Raw genomic sequence first — 9,110 nt, forward strand, 5'->3', positions numbered from 1 at the left:
CTGCACTATTCCTGGAAGGGATCTTGGGCAGATTTGCTAAAATGCTCCAGGCAACCTTAGCCCAGCTAGCTCAAACCACTTTCATCAGCTGTTCAAATTAGCCCAAACGTGGTTGTCTGAAGCTGATTAGCAAATGCTCACAAGACTCCTTCTGGGCAAAGTAATCTGTAGCGTTAGCAAACAGCATACAGCTGTGGGAGGGAGAGTATTTTCAATGGGCACATTTGTTTGCTAAGATAATGCCCATTCCTGATCTTAGCTGGCTTTTATCAATAACTATGTATTAACACAGCATATTGAAAGCGTTTTGACCAAACTTAGGTCAATAAAAAGGATATGAAGTACGGGACACAGTTTTGGTTTTTTGGTATGTTTACATACCTACATAAGCTTCGTTTTCAGACATGCTGCCTGGTTTCTGCTCTTACGGGAGTCAATGTTAAGTGGCAGATGCTCAGCACCTGTGGGACCAACAATTTATTCAGGCACCTTACTCTTTATTAAAGTGCCAGCTTTAATCTCAGCTTTGGAAGTTTTTCTCCAATATATGGGCCCTCTGGGCTTTTAATAAATTCTTTTTAAAGGAATCTTAATCTCAGTTCCTTTAGCTCTACTATTATGAAGAACAATATTCAGAGTATTAAGGAGGTTGGGGGAGATCGGCCAGCTCCGCAGCAGGTAACCAAGGTGTTTTGGCTGTATTCTTTAGTAAAGCATCAAACTAACCTTATGCTATCAGACAATGTGACTATGCTATATATATATGTGTGTGTTTGCTAGTCAGTTGCTTTACCTATGCATCCACAAAAAGAAACTCTTCGAGTGGTATGAGGGATTGTTCAATCCTTTTTAAATCCAGGTATAGTGGAGAAAAAAAAAAATGGCACTGATTGCACTCTGACACATGGGCAGTAAATTAGTCTTATCCTATTTGCAAAGCTAAAATAAGACCCAAGAGTACATGCTACAGAGGTTTAAAAGGCAGTCATGCACTGATGAATTCTGCCTGCGTTTGGCAGATCTGGAGCTAGATATAACGTATTGCTGTAGCCTGGGTTGTGAGAGGCACTTTCAACTTGTCAGCCCCAGGTCCAGAGGGCAGATATGACCCTTCTAGCTTAGAAAGACTAAGAGCAGCCTCCTGCCAAGGCAAAAGGTTTGTTTAACAGAATATGCCTGAGATCCAGGCAACCAAGTCCCTAACTGCCCCCTAAACTACCCGTCCTGACCTGATGGGTCTTGCAGGTTCCTGCAAAAGCTACTCTTGTTGCAGCTCTGGCAAAGTCCAAAGACTTGATTTGCGCTTTTTTACTTCTGACGCTTGCCGCGGAGTGGACACATGCACACGTGTCCCCTTTAGCTAGCTGCCTGCAGACTTCATTTGTTAATTTAGCTCTTCACCAGCTAAGATAAACATTGACTGTAGCAAGACTGAGGTTTTTTGCTTACCGCTTCCCCCTTGCTGCTGCTGTGACCACACACAAGCTAGGGCTTATCTGGCAGATGACGCAGCGACTCTGCCTCCTCAGCGGAGCGGCAACCGTCACTGCTCCCCAACATCTCATGTGCCAGGCGGCTGATGGCTGTCTGCTACCTGCCTCAAGGCTGGACCATGTGTACTGGATGCATTTTTAAAACACCTAAGTCAAATCTAGCTTCGTTTGAAAAGAACCCTTCCCCTTTTACATGAAGCACGTATTTTTTTTAACCTCAAATGCAGGCTTGCTTCCCTTTGGAAGAATAAAACAAGAGCTGAGGGATGGGGTTGTTGCCTCTCCAGTAGGTGAGAGGATAAGAGCAAATCCTAATGAACTAATGAAACAGGGCTATTCAGGTTTGGCACTCAGGATTCGCTGCATGGTTATTTTAAAATTTGTTATTTTTTGATCACTGGGTGCAGAGAAACTCTGCTCTGCGGCTAGATGGTCTTCCCTTAATTTGGGTTGTTAACAGAGTTAGAGTCATGGTAATTCTGGTGTTGCCCATTCCTGACTTTTAGGCACGATAGCTAGCTATTCATACTCAGTATCCTAAATTAGTGCAGGCTAGAGACAGTGACAGAGACAATTCATTACCTATTTCCAGGATGCACCGTGCTGTTGTGTGCAACATGTACTTCTCTGTCTTTGGCCCATGTTCCAACATTATCTAAAATAACAAAATATGTATGCTTTTTGGAGGGCTTAGAGAATTTCCCAAGTAGTTTTCTGGCCCCAAACCTTCATGAGAATGTCCCTTCTGTTCTGAGTACAGTGGATACCTTAGTATATTGATGTATAACTTGCTCCAGCTTACTTTGATATTTTTCCCTTTAAACTGCTACCATACTGCTTGGCTCTCTGCCTGCTATATCTTTGATGCAGAACAGGTTCAGATAGTTCATCCACTTCATACTTTTTCTCTAATTAAAAACGTTAGGTTTTCTATTCAGACACTTAGTCCACAGCAAAGACTGGCTCACCTTTCCCTGTGTCTCAGAGCAGGCACGCTTTTTTTGGCCAGCTCTGGAAACCAGTATCTTCACTGAGATGGAGTGGGCAGATGCTGTTATGGTTGTAAAGTGTCTACTTAGACCTCTGTGTGGAGCAGAGCAGGAGACACAGGTCTCTACTTCTGCTGCCACTGGAGCATTGCCACTCCTGCTAGACCTTTATTTCTATTTAGATAGACTTGCCAATAGGTTCCATGTTAGCAACCCATCATTTTTTTCCTTCATTTTCACATTTTTATCCTAGGAAGTTTCTCTCCTCCTGCATACTGTTGTTTGAACTCAAAAGCTCCCCTTGTCTGCACTGGTTTCTTCATACAATTCCCACTTGCAAAGGGGAACTCACTAGAAGCACCAAGTTAAAATCATTCAGAGTAGATGATGCAAATCTTCATAACATGCTTGTGTCTTTTTCTTACACATGTTACAGGATAGCTAATACCTCTTGGAAATAATTTATGGAAACATTGCTGCATCTTCTGATATATCTATGCCGCTTTCAGGCGATATAATCTAAACTAGAGAAGAACACTCTTATTCTGGGTGGACAAAAACATGTCCACATAGCATTGCTACACATTTTTAACAACAGCTGGTCATTTTCTCATCACAAAAAAAGCCCTTAGACCTGATTCATATATCTGTATTCTTCTTCTTAATCCTAATGTAGAGGGGTTTACTCTTTTTGTTTTAGTGAAAGTTGGGCAGAAGATGGAAATATCACAAAGTATTCACTTGCTAACCTCCCTGAACCTAGGCACAGGAGATAACATTATTTTTCACTCCATACAGTTAATCACACTGTTTGTCTTTTGCAAACTGATAAGCATTAAGGCAACAAAGGAGAAAGGAAAGTGATAAGTGACTTGAAAAGGTCACTTAGAAAGGGGAAGAAATATATAGAAAGAAATATATATTTCTTTCTTCAGAAAGAAATAATGGATGAAAGCTCTGATCTATGGAGGAGCAGGAAGAGGTAATAGAAGACTTTAAGTAAACTACAGGTTATTGAAGGAAATAAGTTTGATGGAAGGGTAAATACAAGCAGAAATGGAAGCTGTTACCAAATTTTTAGCTGCAAGAGGTGTAAAGAGCAGAGCAGTGTCCTCTATTAGATAAGGAATTGGTCAGTATTGGAAGCTTTGCAAACTTTCAGAAAACGTAAGGGGGTAGATAACTTCAACAAATGACAATATTTCCTGATATTAAGAGAATGGTAACATATTAAGAGAATGGTAACATGGATGGAAAAAGCTGTCTGACCCAATTAATTCTGACTGAATTTGCAGGTCTTTTGCCAGAATACTGTCCTCCTCAGTTATCGATGTTTAGCTAGCTATTAAGCTGTATCATCAATGTTAACGATATTTAAAACCTGGAATAAGCCTAACCACTCTAAATTAACAATAGAATGAAGGAGATGTTCAGAGCTCCTTGGGGAACAGTACAGAGTAAATGGGAGATTTTAGGGCCAGGAGGGTATTAAAAGGCACTCAGCTCAGCTTTCTTAGTACATGGTTTTGGCTTATAACAATGAAGTAGGTTTAGACATTAGATTTAGGATGTAGATTATGTATGGGCTGTGTTTCACCTCTAACTCTCCATGTGTTTAGAGCGCAGGTTGTACAGGCAGCATTTGTCAAAACAAACCCTGAGAAAGCAGGAGCATTAGGGTGTACCGTTCACAGGAGCAGAAGATTTATTTCCTGTCTCTCCAGCCTTCTTCAACATCTACCCCGATGTTTCTTTCTAAGCATCTGTAAATGGCAAAGTATATATTTTTACTTTGTTATGTCCAGTGGAATAATCAACAGATCTGCTAAATGCCACACCTCTCCTATGTTAATCTCATATACTCCTGTGTTACAGCTTAATAATTTCAAAATGTTTTTTCTGCAGCCATTGTTATTGGCTTCTTTTAAGACTTTCCTCACCAGCCAGTCTCAAATGCAGTCTCCATCTTCTCTGCCACTTGCACGTCCAGTTGTCACCAACTTCTGAAAGCTATCTGAAAATACATTTTAATACCTCCCAGACCGCATTGATCCTATCGCTCCAAAGTTTTGGAGAACTCCAAAAATCTAGCTGCACTTAATTTTTCCCAATGATATCTATTTCCCTACACCTGATTGCTTTCCCAAGCAAACTCCCACTCTCCTCCTCCACAATTAAGGTTTAGGTCTACAGTCTGAAAGCGTCCTCAAGACTCATCAGGCAGTATTACAGTTGCCAAATATCTTACACAGGATTAGTTATCATCGTCTGTAGATGCCACAGAGGTACAAAAACCCTCAAACACCTATATACTTGTCAACTCGCTGTTTTTTCCAGAAACCTACTATTTCCCCTTGCCATTCTGCAAATATACAGTGTGAGCACAGTTTATCGGTTTTCAGATCCATCATGAAATGCATCACTGCATGCACTGAGATGTATCACATGTATGCACCATGACATATGAGTAACACATGCATCATCTGTGTGCATACATCATCCACTGATGTATGAACATATTCGGAACATATAGAGAGTGCGACATATCAAACCCACTGCCTGTGCCTAGGTTGACTATATGCCACCAAAAAATTGAGTCTACCTCAACCATTTAGTTGAGGCAGATCTAAATTCTAAGCTTTATTCAATCTTGGACCGCTTATACCCTTTACTCTACTGGATGATATGGGTATAACAAATTAATTCCTCTACACTCAGAGCTTTTTGAACTATTGATCATCAGTGGGTCCTCCAGCTTTGAAAGCTGGTTTCTACAGCATGATGAGGTGAACACCTATTCTGTCATCTGCCTTTTACTGTACAGCTAGCATGCCTTGATGTGCTAAACTTTGTCCTGAGTTGCATCACCAAACTGCATTCTGGACTGCGTGCACTTTTTGCTAGTGATACAACGCGTGGCATTGCCTACCTTCCTATGTATCTAGCAGCCACCCTGCCTACTGTCTCTCATTCATCTTCAATAGACTCCTGAAAGCCAAGCTGCAGGAACAGCTGTACAGGATATAATGCTCTATAACATCTACTTATTCAATCTTGAATTTCACCCATGTCTAGCCCTTTATCTTACAGAGAGGTCAGGACTTTACTGCTTGCTGACTTGGCATTTTTCTATGGTGTTCTGAAGGAGGCTTGGGGGATCTGCTTACCCAAAGGTAGGAATTGATTTAATGGACCCTTACAGAAGTTGGCTGCTCAGGAATGTTCATGGAAAACAACTTTTTAACCCTGCAATCATCCTATCCACAACAGCCAAGCCAAGGACTCCTCACGGATGACTGCATTAGCAGATACATTGCCAACATATTTTCTCTGTTCTTTACCTGCCGTTAATTCAGTATGTAGTGGCTACGTAAGAACAGGAAGAATATTTCAATATAACGTCCTCACCAAATCTTATTGATCGTATTCAAACAGCTTCTTAATCTCCTGCCTATAATATGATTGCAGGTCACATTTAGAGTCACAAGATGGCAGCATAGAATAAAAAATTACTGAGAGGTTGCGTTCGGCATTAATGTGTATTTTAGTTGAATTTCAGTTTGACTCTATACTATAAATGTTGAATTAAGCAGTGCCCCACAAAATTTACCTTTGGTATGAAATCTATGAAGTATTTTCCAGAAGCTTGGTGCCCTTTTTATTTCAGTTTCCTACAGAATTCCAGGCTTTTTTTTTTTTTAATTTTTTTAAAGAGATTGCCTCGGATTCACTTCACGCTAAGTCTTTCGAACAGAAATTGTACTTATAAGCAGACAAGCATGAACAATCCACATTCACATCAGAATACATTGGCACACTGTGTGATAATTCAGCTACTGGCAAGAGCTCTTAACTAACAGCTATGTAGATCTGATAGAAGTCCATGTTAAAAATGAAGTGAAAGATGCATTTTTAAAAAGTAAAGGCTTAAGCATAACTATAGACCTGGACTCATAGTGTGGTGAACACAGGTCTGGGCCAAAGGTCCTTGAGGTCAACAGAGAGCTAAGAATTGCTATAATTAAAATGGAAATATGCCATAAATATTCTGAGGCTACCAGAGGTCCGCTCAGCCCCTGGTGTACACTGGCCTTGTCTAAAGCTCTCCCATAACTTGTCTGGCCTTGTCTAAAGCTCTCCCACAGCTCCTCCAGAACTTGCATTAGATGCATAATAGGCAGGATGATAGACTGCCCAGAGCATATTTTTCTCCTACTCCAAATATTAATCCAAGAATACTTTGACATGTCTTGTGGTGACCTCTGCAAGTGGCATGCAGACTCAGTCTGTGCCAACGAACAGACACAATGATTTCTGTTAGCTTGAAATCCTTGGATGCCAATTTTGTCAAAGCTGCAAAATGGGGCAAAATGCAGAATAGGGCTAAGGAATGCCTGTGCTAGTCCTGCTTCTGGTCTAGCTTATACACCCAGCCACTTTGGGGCCCCTTTTGCGTTTCAGTGGAGACCTTTTCTGTTGTTTTCCTGATTACTGCTAGCTGCTCGTTGTGTGGTTGTTAAAACTCCTGTAATACTGGAATATATAAAATCTATCCCTGTTTTGGATGAGAGAGGTGAGATCACTGCTTGGTGTATGGCAATATTCTGCTCCAAGCATCCTATCCCTCTAGTTGATTCCTTAGGAGGAAAGAGCAAGAAATCCTGAATGAGACCAGGCTGAAATAAATACTGTGCTTATGGGCAGATCTTTCTAACTTTCATCAGTTACAATTTGGTCTATGTCCTAAAGCATGGAGATTAATATCATTATCACAGAACCGAATCTTTACCAGTGCAATTCTGAATATTACACCTTCACTTTCCATTTGAAGTTGTTGTGTAGCACAGTTATATGTTGTTAAAAGAGCTCTTCTTTATCCCTATATTGACTGAATTTCAGCTGTGGAGATAGTCCCTATACTCTTTAGGATTTTTTTTGCCATGCTATAGATAAGTTATTTCTGGCAGGCATGTTCACACAATCTCTAGAGGATAAAGTAGACCCTTGCTATTTTATTTCTGATCATTTATGCAACACTAATATAGATGAAGCTAGATATCACCAATCTCTTTATTAGAATAGGAATTAACTGTTCTTGTTAGTAAATATTAATTGTAGCTACTGCACATGATGCTAGGACAAACACAAAAATAAAATTTTCATTTGTGGCCTATATATTTTAAACCTAAACTTTTGTTGGCAAAAAGATTGTACTATAACTTTCAAGACTACCTGAAAGTCATTGTGATTTGGGCAATTTAAATAATCCTACATTTACCTTTTACATCAGCAAACTTCACATTCATCTGTCAATGAGAAAGAAAACCTCCTGGCTTGTAAAAAGCACTTTGATTTTCCCTTTGTTCTTTGGATGAACTAATAAGATATGTATATAATAGTAACTTTTTTGCTACCTCTCATAGCTTCATTCACTTTTTGCTCACTCAATTTTTCATCATCATCACTTGACTTCTTTATTATTATGATGATCTCCAATTTGGACGGGGAAATTCCTTGAATAAAATCTTGTTGTGCTTTATTTGTACGTAAGATACTATGTATTTATGTAACATATAATCAACAGTAACAATCAAGCAAAGGAAATCACAACATTAAATCAAGCCTATGATATTTGCATTCCTATTGCGTTTCCTATTTGAAAATTTCAGAGATATTGCTGAATCAAGCATCACTGTTCATTTTATACACAGGAAAAATGTGCTATTGAAATATTGACTCCACTTCTGGAATAAAAAAAAAAAAAGAAACATGTTGATTCACCATGCTTTAATCATAAGCCATCTAGTCTCCTAATATTTTGAACAATCATGTGTAGGTTTTCTAATGTAGAGAAGTCCCTTACCTTCCTCCTCTGGCAAAGAACAGACGTTCTTTTCATTTGTTCCAAACTGATGAAATGGCTTTTTACTAAAATAGTCTACTTTTTGTTCTGTGCATTTAATTTCTAGTTGCATTCAAATGTCAACAAATTGATCTTTGGCAAACTAAGCTTTCCACTATGTAATGTCATTTCCTCATTGAATTAATTACTCCATTGTATCAGTAGAAATATTGCTTTTAAAGTAATTGGAGACTTACATATCCATGTTCTTTATGCAAATTAAAATGAATAGCTATACTTAGTAAATGGGAAAACTACCTAGAGTGTTAGAGCTGTTCCCAGCCTGGAAATCCATTTCCTACAAGAAAAATCCAGTTGTTAATCCATTCCTGAATATAAGTTACAGTTTTCAAGCCTGTGTGTCTAAAGTGAGGCTCCTCAACCCAGATCTAAAATTCTAGATAAAAGTGGCTTCATTGCAGAACTGCTTGTCACCTGCAATTGCCTCTAATGCAATAAGATTTGTCAGTGCTCTCTCTCAGGGCCAAATTATCTGCTCAATTACTTCCTTGAAAGTTCACAGAAAACAGGCTTTGCTGCATAGAAAGCTGGCTCAGGATCAGTCCATTCCTTAACTTTCTGAAACAGGAGACTTCTAGAATCAAAGGGGTTGAATGGTCATTACAAACATGTTAGCGTGTTATTCTCTCCCGGGACGTTGTTATTTTCGAGCATCAAATACTCAACTCCTGGCTCACCCTTCAGGGGCATTATGACACTGATTGT

Source organism: Struthio camelus, chromosome 4, assembly GCF_040807025.1.
Source record: "Struthio camelus isolate bStrCam1 chromosome 4, bStrCam1.hap1, whole genome shotgun sequence".
Taxonomy (NCBI): Eukaryota; Metazoa; Chordata; class Aves; order Struthioniformes; family Struthionidae; genus Struthio; species Struthio camelus.